This window comes from Ahaetulla prasina, chromosome 3 (genome assembly GCF_028640845.1).
Source record: "Ahaetulla prasina isolate Xishuangbanna chromosome 3, ASM2864084v1, whole genome shotgun sequence".
In the NCBI taxonomy this organism is placed as follows: domain Eukaryota; kingdom Metazoa; phylum Chordata; class Lepidosauria; order Squamata; family Colubridae; genus Ahaetulla; species Ahaetulla prasina.
Window position 1 is genome coordinate 86565252 of NC_080541.1, and position 13340 is coordinate 86578591.

Below are 13340 nucleotides of genomic sequence, written 5' to 3' on the forward strand. Positions count from 1 at the left end.
TTCTGAATGAATATATCTTAAAATAAATTCAATATGAAAATTCCACACAAACTGGTTGCTTTTTTGCCTTCTTTCTTTGCCTAGCATTATCTATAAGCTGGTCAGTGAACTCTTGTCAGAAAAAAGAAGGAAGGGAGGAGTAGAAGGAACAATTAAATGGGCAATCCCAGAACTGTGATCAAATCTGCTCCCAAACAATTGCATGTTGATCACACAGAATAGAATAGAATAGAATAGAATAGAATAGAATAGAATAGAATAGAATAGAATAACAGAGTTGGAAGGGATCTTGGAGGTCTTCTAGTCCAACCCCCTACTTAGGCAGCAAACCTTTTAGCACTTCAGACAAATGGTTATAAGGAGTAGCTTATCTCCTTTTTAATTTTGGGTTGATTAAGCAAAAGAAGGAACCTAGCTCTCTCCATTCCACAGAAAAGAGCCTGACTCTTTTGAATACACAGCCTATCCTGTTTCTGGTGTTATCTTCAGAAGCATGTCTGATCTGAAGATATCTTCTCTCCATGTTGTGGACTATTTTATGTAGCCTAGAGTAGCAACAGTAGTGGTGATAGGAAATGTCACTGATCTTCCTTCCTGGCTTTTTCCTATAATTTTCCAGCATGCCTGAAACCTGTACAAGAGAAATCCTGGAAACTATTTTTAGGGCTTGGTATACTGAGAGATGGAACAATGAAAAACAGAACAGTATGAAAATGTAGAACTAACTTTACCCAAAGTCAATATGGCTGAAACAAGTTCTCACATATTGAAGGTATTAATATATCTGAGCTTCTCCCATAAAGATACATGCAGTTAAGTTCTTGATTTACAATGGCAATTGAGTCCCAGATTTCTGTTGCTAAGCAAGACAGTGGTTAAGTGAGTTTTGTTTCATTTTACAACCTCTCTTGCCACAGTTGTTAAATGAATCACTGCAGTTGTTCAGTTAGTAACACAGTTGTTAAGTGAATCTGGCTTCCTCATTGACTTTGCTTATCAGGTCGCAAAAGGGGATCACATGACACTAGGACACTGCAACCGTCATAAATATGAGTCAGTTGCCAAGAGTCTGAATTGATGTGACCATGGAGATGCAACAAACATCGTAAGTGTTCTGTCCCCTCCCGGCCTCAGCCACGCGAGCTGGCTAAACGAGACAGTAATTGAGTTCAAGGCTGCTAACAGTCCTGGCAGGGAATCTGCAGCTGCCTGCCAAAGTCTCCCTTTTATCTTGGGGTTGCCAGGCAACCAGGAAGTCAGCAGTCCAGGACGAATGTTCAGCTCAATTCTCCATGAGTCAAAGAGTTCAGCTCACTTCTCCACGAGTCAAATAGTTCAGCTCAATTTTTGCTCGTCACGGAGCAGAAGAGCAGCCAGGGCTGCTTTTATACTCTGTGTGGTGTGGCTCTGTGACTCAGCACTTCCTAGGCCTGCCCCACCCCTGCTTTTGTTGTTCCTTCCTCTCCTGCCTACGAAACCTAGGGTCCAGCCAGGCCTGACTGCAATCAGCCGGGTCTGGAGGCGTGGCCTGGGTGGGGGAAGAGTTAGGGGATGGTGGCCTCGTTATCTCCTCCATCTGGCCTGCCTCTGGCTCCTGGAGCTGAGCCAGGGAAGCCGATGCTCCAGAGGTGAGTCCTGATGGCCCTTCCCCCTCACTTTGTGAGTCACTTTCTGGCAGGGGGCCCGGCTCAGGGGGCACAGACACAACAGTAAGTGTGAAAAATGGTCATAACTCACTTTTTTCATGGCCGTTGTAACTTGTGTAAATTGAGGATTACCTGTACTGATTTTACCAGTGTATATACAGTATAGTCTGCAACACCCCCTTCCCACGCACACACTAAAGACTGAGGATAATTTTAAAAGGGGGCTTTGATTACAAAGTGAAGTCATGCAATGAGTTTTTATCTATTTATATTTCTATGACTTTCCACAACTAATCAATTGGTTTATTATTAGCTATAGCCTGCACTTGCATTGAACACAACATATAAGAATTAAAAGTCTTATTTGCTTTAGCAATGTGAACTTGACGATGTAACTCATTGCAATCTCAGTGCTAAAAATAATAAAGCCATATGCATAACTACTGTGCATGTTTCATAAATGAGACAGTGCTGCTTTAAACTATGAAATTAAGTACTGCTTCACAAAATGGGAATGCCAATGTCCCTTAGCAGTTTGGCAAACTGGTTGTTGGAATAAATTATTAGAGCAGAGAACCGGTTGTTAAATTACTTGAATCCCACCACTGATGCTAATTTCCTACAGGTGGATGACTAATATTCATACAAAAATGTTCACTTTATCCTATTATTTAGCACTGTAGCAATAATGAGACAGAATAAAAATTAATATCTTTAAAACAAACTTGATGCTGTGTTAGTTGTGTCTATCCATGCCCATGCTAATCCTGGAGTTGCTATCTACTGAAATCTGAAGAAATAACACGAACCAGCTATCTAAAAACAGCAACAACAACCAACAACCTCTGAAGGATTCACTAGGAACAACCAACCTATGGATGAAGCTCAGGAACATGCAATTCTGTTCAAAAGCCCATAGATACACTGTGGGCAATTTGGGAAAAAGACAGACAACCAAATTTTTTGATTATAGGTCACCTAGATAAAAGAACACTTAGAATCAATTCCTGTCTTCTTACTTACAGACCCAAGTTTCACAGCGGCATCTAGAGATTTTTTTTAAAAAAAAATCCTATTTCTTTCTCTTTTTCCATTGATTTAAATGTAAAGGCAATTTGTTTGTTCAAGCATGATTACTAGTATAAATAGGAGAAAAGCTGGAAAATTATTGTGGGTAATTTCCAGTTGAGTTTGTATCTAGCATACCTTCAAACGATCATGAAATCCAGATCAAGAACAAGCACTAACACCACTGAAATCAGGTAGCAAAAAAAGGGAAAAAAGTTTATTTATTAAATATCAACGAACATAAAAAACAATTAACTAGCAAAATGAGACAAAAAGCAGGCATAAGAAACAGACAAGAATTTACATTATCTTATCTGTATAGCTATCTTCTATCAGAAGGCAGGTTTCAGGGCCACTGGAAACAATAGTATAGATAATTAGTGTGTCCTTTTGTTACTCCACTTTTAACCCTTTTATGTACATAATGGCAGCATAACAGGGACTGAAATAGGACACCAGGTGAGCTTTCCTCTATTCCAGCTGTTCTCAACCTGTGGGTCGGGACCCCGTTGGGGGTCGAATGACGATTTGCCAGGGGTCGCCTAAGACCATCGGAAATATGGGAACTATACTTGCGAGTCGAAGAATCACGCTCCAATGGTTGACTCCACAAGCCAGCTGCAGGCTCTTCAAATCGCTAGCCGAATTCGGCTTCAGGCGCGATGAATTAAAAAAGAGAGAAATCTTTGCTCTGATATCTCCCTCTCAAGCCAGCTGCAATCACTCCCAATCGCTAGCCTAATCTGGCTTCAGGTGCGATAGAATAGAATAGAATAGAATAGAATAGAATAGAATAGAATAGAATAGAATAGAATTTTTATTGGCCAAGTGTGATTGGACACACAAGGAATTTGTCTTGGTGCATATGCTCTCAGTGTACATAAAAGAAAAGATACGTTCATCAAGGTACAACATTTACAACACAATTGATGATCAATATATCAATATAAATCATAAGGATTGCCAGCAACAAGTTATAGTCATACAGTCATAAGTGGAAAGAGATTGGTGATGGGAACTTAATAAGGGAGGAGTCTCCGCTTTTATGCCTCCGTCCTCAAGGCAATTGTAAGCAGTTCAGATCGCTAACCAATACGCGCGATAAATTCAAAACGAAAATAATTTTATGGTTGGGGTCGCCACATCATGGGGAATTGTATTAAAGGGGTCGCAGCACTATAAAGGTTGAGAACCACTGCTCTATTCCATATCATTAAAGACACAATTTGGTGGACAGGGCTGATGCATCCCACATTATTTCTATTGTTGCCAATAGAAATGGAACATTATTACTACATAAATTAGCATAACCCTCAAAAGAAGTAGCCTTTGGTTGTTCAATTTTTTTCTTAATTTTTCTAGATTTCTATTTTAATAACTGATGATGCTCAATATTTTATGGATACTTGATTTTTTCTGTGCCTTCCAATTAAGAAACAGTAGAAATACATGGATTTAAAATAAAGTAGTAAACAAATGTATGCAATGCATCCTGAGATTATGGGCCTATAAAAGGCTAAGCATCAATCTGTTTTGCAGAGAATTGTTGAATCTCTTCACACATAGCTTATTTATTATCTGGCATAACAGATGAGAAAAATTGGAAAACAAAAGAAACATTGGGTCTGTTTGTGGATTATTGTTCATGGTTATGGAAACATGAGGGGATTAAGCTAGGAAAAACACTTTTTGTATTCCCTTTTGTCAACAAAGCAAATCAGAGACTGCAGGAAATACGGTGAGCAGATTGCATCTGAAACTACCATGACTATTATTGGCTGCCTACTTGGGGCAATAGGGTGGACAGATGGAAGTCTATTTTTGGCCGTGTGCTTATTTTTTTTTATTCCTGTATCAGTCAGAAGCACAACACTGATCCAAACCAAGAAGCAGAAGATAGATTAATTTTTTTGAAGCATTAAGAGTTTGACCAAGTTTTAGTTGTGATACTTGACTGTCAGTTTACCTTCAAGAGCATAGGCAACCTTCTATAGTATAACAGTGTTTCTCAAACTTGGCAATTTTAAAATGTGTTGACTCCAACTCCCAGAATTCCTCAGCCAGCATACTACCTGCTGGGGAATTCTGGGAGTTGGAGTCCACACATCTTAAAGGTCTTCGAGTTTGAGAAACACCAAGCTAAAGCTTCATTGACAGAAAGATCGCTTGAAGTACAAAGAGGTCTGTCAACTGTGAATTTATCTCTATAACAAAAGGAAAGCAGGAAGTGGCTTACTCTCAGCAATCTTTCTGGTGATTGGTATGGCTGAACAGGCCCAAGAAATATTGGTCTCTAGCAAGCAGCAACTTGCAAGGGCAGCTGTTTCTGGAACATAAAAAATAAACTAATAAAAAAGGAGAAGACTGTGCCAGGAGTCAAAACAACAGGAGCAAGAGATCTAAAGACGATTCTCCATTTTCCTTTAGGGTCATAATCTGCTTGCATTAAAAAGGATTATCCCAGTCTTCTGCAAAATTCCTTTTTTTCCCTTTCTGTTTTTTTGCAGGTAAAAAATGGCTACCTAGTCCTCTTTTACCAAAACTGGTTATCTAATGGCTCATTTGCTGTTTTTGTTTTCTCTTTTTATTAACTTGCAGAGAGAGACCATCAAATTAGAAATGTTCTTATTGTTTTCTCCCCTGCTAATTAGAAAGGCTCCCTGAGACTCCTTGAAAGGCAAATTCTGTAAGTACCGGCACAAGCTTACTCCACCTTCCCTGGAATTAATAGCAGCTTGGGGAAATTGCATGACTTATTGCTGTGGAGTGGTGGTGTGAGGGGATGTTGTTTATTGCTACATTCTTGTCCCTCACCCACCACCTCCTTGGTGATTAGTTTGGAGGAAAAACAACTGAAATGCCTTTAAGGCTGCGACTTCCCTTCTCACATATAGGACTGTATTGCATAGTATAGCACAACACATCGGCCATCCCATACTGTTAGGAGCCTTGAATATGCAACATAAACAAGTCAAGGAAATGGCCTGGAGGAACATTCTTGGCATGTTTCCTCACTATCTTAAAATGTTTATTCTCCCTGTCAGGCTGTGATGTGGTGCCTAGCCTTTTAAAACTTTGGAAGCTGCCTGAGATCTTTACCCAGGCAGTTAGTTAAAATGCTGAAATGTGGTGTGTGGAAATAATGTATATTGGGCAGCTCTGAGATGGCTCTTAACACGAGCGGTATTAAGATTTCTCTCACTTTCTTCCCGTTTTGAATGTTCTTGGGACTCATACTTTCCCTCATAACAGCTTAGCAAATTCTTGCCGTTGTGCTAAGCACGGCTATCATCCCCAAATATGGTCTCTTAACTTTTGCTTAACACACAGTTACGTATGTGTTTTTGATTCACCCTTGTGGAATTTGTAAGAGCTTGAAATAATATTCCTGAGGGAAAAGAGCTGTTGGAATCATCTACAAGGAAGGTGATCTATCTAAGCGGTTCTTGCTGCTTGACAGAATGAATGAGCTTCTGCAGGCAGCTGGTTTTTAATACAAGCTTTTGTATTTGTAGTTTGAAAGGGCATCAAACTGGTCATTATATAACTGGATTTTACTACAGGAAAGGGGAAAATGCTTTCTGTATATATGATCACTGGCACAATCCGGTGCCAAAATAAATTGGCTGGACTTGTCTGGTAGGCTCCTTGATCATGAAGGAAAGTCCATTCGCTGCCCCACCTGAGCAATATTAATTTGTAAGAGCAAATTCCTTTAAATAACTCACCTTCAACTTCCAAGCAAATGGCCGGGATAGATGCTTTACAAGCAGTAACCAAGGGGAGAAATGCATATGGCAATTGCATGATGGTAGTAGCAACCACCCAAAGACCTCCAGTTTACCTTTCTTATCCTGAGATACAAACCTGGAAGCAACGAAGGATTTTTATGACATACCATACAACATCAGCCTGCCCGGTTCTTTATTTGGAAAGGAAGCATCATAGGAGCATAAACATCCTCCTTGGTGGAAGGACTTATGTTATTGATAGTCCTCGGCTTACGACAATTGAGCCCCAAATTTCCACTGCTAAGTGAGAGTTAGGTGAGACAATTGTTCAGTGACTTTTGCTCCATTTTATGACCTTTCTTGCCACAGTTGTTAAGTGAATCACTGCCGTTAATAACATGGCTATAGGGCAAATCTGGATTCCTCATTGACTTTGCTTGTCAGAAGTTTGCAACATGAGGCTGAGACTGCAACCCTCATAAATATGAACCAGTTGCCAAGCGTCCAAATTTTGATCACATGACCATGGGGAGTCTGCAATGGTCGTAATGTGAAAAACAGTCATAAGTCACTTTTCTTAGTGCTATTGAAATTTTGGTCACTAAACAAATGGTTGTAAGTCGAGGATTACGTGTACTATGTGTAGCTGTTTATGGATCCACTGTCAGCCAATATGGGGGTGGTGGTTATACTTAAAATAAGAATCAGGCATACAGCCATTGCTATCTAATAAGTAAGGGACCTCTAACTAAAAAGCTCAAAATATTTCTCAATCTGTGGGAAACCTGTGAAAGAAAATACTTCTCTTTTCCACAGGTTAACATCCAACTTGAGCTCGGATTGCTTCTTGACAGGGGAAAGCAGAAATAGATTGCAGCATTTTGCTGACGTTGCCAGTCAGTCTATAATACATGTTGATTTCTTCAGCAGATTTTATGGCATGCAATCATATCTGATCAGTGCAACTGATACAACTTTAGAAACTGGTATCTCTTAAAAGAAAAGCCACTATCTTTGTGTGTCTGTCTGTTCCAAAGATCATACTATAAGGAAAAGGTTGTTGCCCATTATTTCTGGATTGTTACTCCATCGTTCCAACCTATAGCAGCTAAAAATGAAGGTACTGGAGTTCATGTTCATGAAAGACATATTGAGTTATGAAGTGTGATGACAAATTGTTAGGACGAATAAGCTTTTTCTTAAGTTCTCTAAAAATTTAAGAAATTGGCCCTTCTAGACTTGTAAAAATATAGGTAAACATACCAGGGCTCAATTATTTTTTTCCTAATATGTACCTTTTAAAAATATAGTCTCTCTTTCTGATACTTTTCTTATATCAAGTATAAAAAAAATTCTGGTTCCATTATAATTTGATCAAGTATTTTCAAAAATATTATTGGATAGATAGATAGCTTTATTGAGTAGCCTATAGGCCACATCAAAGCACAAGGTTCAAACACATATCATCAATAAAATCCTATACAAACAATTTTGTATTTTGACCAAATACAAAGATATTATTAAAAATATAAACTAAACCCAGCTACACTGATCCTTTTCTGAACAGTATACTCTCCATATAATAGAAGTTTAACTAAATTTAAGCAAGAATGATTTTCCATATATACAATACATCATGTAGCATGGCAAATACCGGTATAATCATTCATAATCATGATTAATATCAAATGTAATCAGTTATAATCATGATATAATGAAATATAATAATTTTTAATTATATTTATAATATAATCAAATGTAATCATTTATAATCATGGCAAGTATAATCGTAAGTTTCTAAGGGAGCCCAAAAGTTATAAACATTGTAAATTAGGAGATGCACAAAAACAAAGAAATTAGAAACCTAATAGTCTTTTTCCTTTATTTTTGGTATTTTAATAGTTAAATTTATTTTTTAATCTATTTTTTTCCCCTTTATCAACGTTTACAAAACATTAACATTACAATGAATACCCTACCATTAATTAATTGGCTGAAGACCAAAACCTTTAACCTACATATTTTGATGCAATCTTCATACTTTTAGATGTATACAATTCTGGATAATAAAAAAAAATACCCACATACGATCCTGACATCAAAAACTGTAATTAAAATTATTATAATAACTCTTTTTTATCCTCAATAGTTTAACTTATCTAACAATTAAATTGTTAATAATCTTCAATTAATACTGTACAAATATCACTGTATCAAAACAATACATTAACAATACTTTTAAAAATAATAATGCAGAAAAAATGGAGAACCCCTGTGATAGCAAATTAAAATTTGATTATGAAAAGCAAAACATTATATCCTATACAACCCAAACTTCAGTATAGTTTATTTTATTTAAGAAGAAGGGGTTATATAGAATAATGTATTAGAGGTTCTTGTCTTCAACTGTTAAATAATGGATAAATCTTACAAAATAGCATTAGCCCCCCCCCCTCCTTTCAGAAAATAGCATCAAATAGGTGAAAAATATAACCCTATCATAGCAAAAATTTGTTTAGGCATATAGTTAATTTTATTATAATGCGAAGTTGATACACAAGTATTTGTTTATCACTATTTGCCTATAACATCACATACAGTATGCAAATGACTCATCTCAGACCAATAACCTCAGAAGGATTTTTTCCACGATTCCAAAGACAGATATGGTATTTTCAGTAATATCTGCTCTCTGGTACCAGTTGGCGGAATGGTTTTAACTGAAAATTTGTGAATTTGGGGTAGGTGTTAATCAAATATTGTATCAAAAACTTTTCCTTATCTTTCCAAAATAAGAATGCTGCACAAATTACTTGTTTCGTATTTATCTGCAGCAGTGCTGGGATTCAAGTAATTTAACAACCCGGTTCTCTGCCCTAATGATTTCTTCCAACAACCAGTTTGCCAAACTGCTCAGAAAGTTAACAACCGGTTCTCCTGAAGTGGTGCGAACTGGCTGAATCCCACCACTGATCTGCAGCACTTCTGTCTGAAATGTGAAAACAAATATACATTTGGTCTCTGATTGCCTCCAATTCTTGCTTGAGAAAGCAATCCAGGTAGGCTTTTACCATCTACATTTCTTAGTTTATAAGCCCACAGTACTTTCTGTACAATCCAGTATGATCCAGTACTTTCTAGATGTGATATACTTTAGCATTTGTAAATCAAAGTGTAATACATTCGGTTGGTTGTAATTCATCATATCTGGAGAGTATACTAGATTGAGGAATATTGTTGAGATGAGACTCTGGGTTGCTGAATCCCTAAAGAAACATCCAAGCTTTTCAGTGATGGGCGGCTGCCGATTCAGACTGGTTTGGGCGAACCGGTAGTTCCGACCAGCGGCTGGGCCCGCCCATCCGCCCTGGCACTATCACATCACTGTTTTTTCGATGCTGCACGCATGCGTAGAAGGCATGCGCACACTCACATTTTCGATTGTGGGAGAACCAGTTGTTACCGTATGTGATGCCCACCTCTGCTTTAGACTAGTGTTTCTCAACCTCATTAGCTTTAAGATGTGTGGACCTCAACTCCCAGCATTGCTGGTTGGGGAATTCTGGGAATTGAAGTTCATAGAGTACATCTTAAAGCTGCTGAGTTGAGAAACACTGCTTTACATTAAATTAATTCTTCAATTTTTTAGTTAATAGATATCTACAGAGGAAAAGCAGCTTGACACTATGCTTGCTTGCAATAGTAATACTATAGGTAGTCCTCGACCTACAACAGTTCATTTAGTGACCAAAGTTACAACAGCACTGAAAAAAGTGACTTATGACATTTTTCACACTTACGATCATTGCAGCATCCCCATGGTCAAAATTCAGATGCTTGGCAAATGATTCATATTTATGAGGGTTGCAGTGTCCCGGGATCATGTGATCACCTTTTGCAATCTTCTGACAAGCAAAGTCAATGAGGAATCCAGATTCACTTAACAACAACTGTGTTACTAACTTAACAAATGATTCACTTAACAACTGTGGCAAGTAGTCGTAAAATGGGGCACACTCACTTAACAAATGTTTCACTTAGCAACAAATTTTGGGCTCAATTGTGGTCGTAACTCAAGGGCTACCTGTCTTCAAAGTTAGGGCTCACAGTAAGGTAATCATAGTGCACTATCCATGGAGAAGAGTGAGTAAGAGACTTGTGAAGTTGAGGGAAGAAGACTCTCTAATCAGTAGTTTATATTGTGATCCTTGGTTGTCTATGTATCATAAGTATGTGAAAGTCTGTGAAAGTATATGCAGGAATTAACTAGATTGATTCACACCTTGTCACTTACCAACTGAGCACCCCATCCCTAGTCCTTGTTCATTTTGGGAATTAAAAAGTTGCCTATTCTTATCTTTATGAAGAAAATAGCAAATATAATCCAAGGTTATTTTTTTATACTATGGCCTGTATATGAAATTTTCTGGAAACTCTGCTGTACAGCAATAAGGGGGTTATAAACTTAAGAGGCAATTTATCACATGGATTAGACAGGTACACAAATCAGAGATGAGTTCAGAGTGAACTATGATAAATGACTCAAACAGACCCGATGAAGTCATTGGAAGCATGCAATACATCAGTATGGACTGATGCAAGCAATACCCATTATGCCCAGTGAACCATCTCTCAGAATATTTTCTGAAATAGGTATACTTTAACATATTTACAAAGCGTGGGTAGTATCAAGGCACCAATGCAATTGTTTTAAACTCTGTACCTTTTTTCTTAATTTCCAGTCCATATACGTCAATATCAGTTGCCCCTTTCATATGATATGTTGATGCAACTGTTATCTTTCCAGATGTCCTGCTTTTTCCCCCTCATTCATATAAACAAATCCAATCTGGTTTTATGTTCCCTACTATATCTGTTTGATCTCTCTCCTTCTGAATCTGTGTATATACATAGAATAAGTCCCAATGAAGATAATGAGCCTTACTTTCCACACAGATGTGCATAGCATCTTCTGCTAGCATCAAAAATGATTGCATGTTTAACAATCATAATTTTAATACACTTGCGTAGTTTAATATTTTGAAACAGTAATTTAAAAAGTTATTTGAAACAGTTAAATAATGGATTTATTTTTCTGGATATTAAGCATTGTGCTTTGCTTAATTTAAGGCAAAGATATAACAAGAGGAGATTTTCAGAGACCTAGTTGTAATGTTTAAAATTAAGTGATGTGCCAATTACTGAGAATTTCCAGGCTGCTGGAATGGTTTATTTATTTATTTATTTATTTATTTATTAGATTTCTAGACTGCCCTTCTCCCGAAGGACTCAGGGCGGTGTACAGCCTTATTAAAACACATAGGTACACAATAAATTTAAAATACATTTAAAATGAAATATTTAACCGGCCAATTTAAAACTAAAAACGGTCAAATGACCGATATAAAACCCTAAACTATAAAATCATAAATAGATTAATACAATTTAAAATCAATTAAAACTAAGTAAAAAGTTGGTTCTGGCAGGGCCAAGGAGATCCTTTATATACCGTGATGGTGTGTAAGCTACCTGAAATTCAAAAGGTAGCCGCTTTTTTTAGAATGGAGATAATGAAGATCAATGGCTCTTGTTGCATTTCTTGTTGCAAATACAGCTAATTAGGGATTAAAAGGAAAACAGCAAGAAATCAGTTCAAGCCAGGAACCAGCTGGAAATCAGAAGTATGTGACTTGCAGAGGAGAACTGCGTGAAGGGTGAGCAAGGACGCTGGCACTACAATAAACTTTACTGCAGCTCAGCCAGCACTGAAAAACCCAGGAGACATGCCGGCTAGTATTTCTAAGTTTTTTTTTAAATGTTTCCTGTTGCAGCACCGAATGCAGCTTTACACTTTTACTTCTGCAGTAAAAAAAAATAAAAATCACCTGTTGAATTTCTAGCTGTCATGACAGGCTAGCAGTAAAATGGCATGTCAAACGGGACAAAAAATAAAAAAGAAACAGCAAAACTCAGTTTATGCATTTGGGAGATGAAATCCAATTGAATCATGACATTAATTTCCCGTGGACCTCCCGGGCTCCGCTCTTAGGCCCGAATCGCATCTAATGTATTCCTTGGAAAAATACAGAGTTGTTGCTGTTGTTGTTTTTAGTATCAAAAGCTTGTGTTTTTCCTGGAGCAGTCTCACCCCCTCCCACCCCTACCTGAGGGGGCGGGCGGGCGCGCACTGAAGATAACCCAGAATAACCCCACGCATCTGAAGAAGTGGACTCTAAACCACCATATGCCATAAACCACCATGTGGGTCGTGTGAAGCCGACACTCCCGAGACGCTTTGACATTCCCGCCTGCTTCACTCGGTTAACGCCGGCGTTTTTACTTGCAGCGACAGCGTCGTCGGCCTCGCTTTTGCAAACATATCGCGCGCAAAGGGGAATTCGGAGAGGAAGAGAGGAAGAGGAGGGATTTTTGGACACTCGGGAGGTGCAAAATAATGATAATAATAATACAAAGCCCCTCTCCTCAAGGGGGGCGGAGCTTTCCCGCCACGCCTCCCCGTGGCTCGTCTTAACATTTGGAGCTCATTCTCCTCCCCCGCCTGCTACCCCGCCACCCACCGCTTTGGTCTTCAATTAGCCGCCGACGGTGGAGCAGGGAGGGCGCGCAAGGCTGCAGGCTGCGAGGATGGGGAGGAGCCATGTAAGCAAAACGTGCGGGGCTTATTTATTTCTCTTTAAATAAATAAATAAAAATAAATAAATAAAAGACCGCAAGCCGCTTCTCCCTACCGAGCTGGTTTCGGCTCAGAGTTGCGGGATAGCGCGCGGCGGCGGCGGCGGCGGCGGCGGGGGGGCGCAGCTCTATGTGGGACACGAGGGAAATTAACCTGAGATGGAATATTTTCACAGGCGGGCAGACAGACAGGCAGGCAGGC

At 38.5% G+C, this 13340-nt stretch overlaps 1 protein-coding gene across 7 annotated transcripts in view; it reads left to right on the forward strand.

Moving 5' to 3' along the window:
- Window positions 1-12978: 12978 nt before the first annotated feature.
- Window positions 12979-13340, forward strand: part of RNF152 (ring finger protein 152) — a 44738-nt gene continuing 44376 nt past the window's right edge. For 3 of the 7 annotated variants that reach the window (XR_009154353.1, XM_058176572.1, XM_058176568.1), the window contains exon 1: window positions 12992-13105. The gene's annotated coding sequence lies outside the window, so the exon portion shown is untranslated. Of the gene's footprint in view, window positions 13117-13340 lie in introns of all 7 variants that reach the window. The other 4 variants (XM_058176571.1, XM_058176569.1, XM_058176573.1 and 1 more) reach the window with 3 other exon arrangements.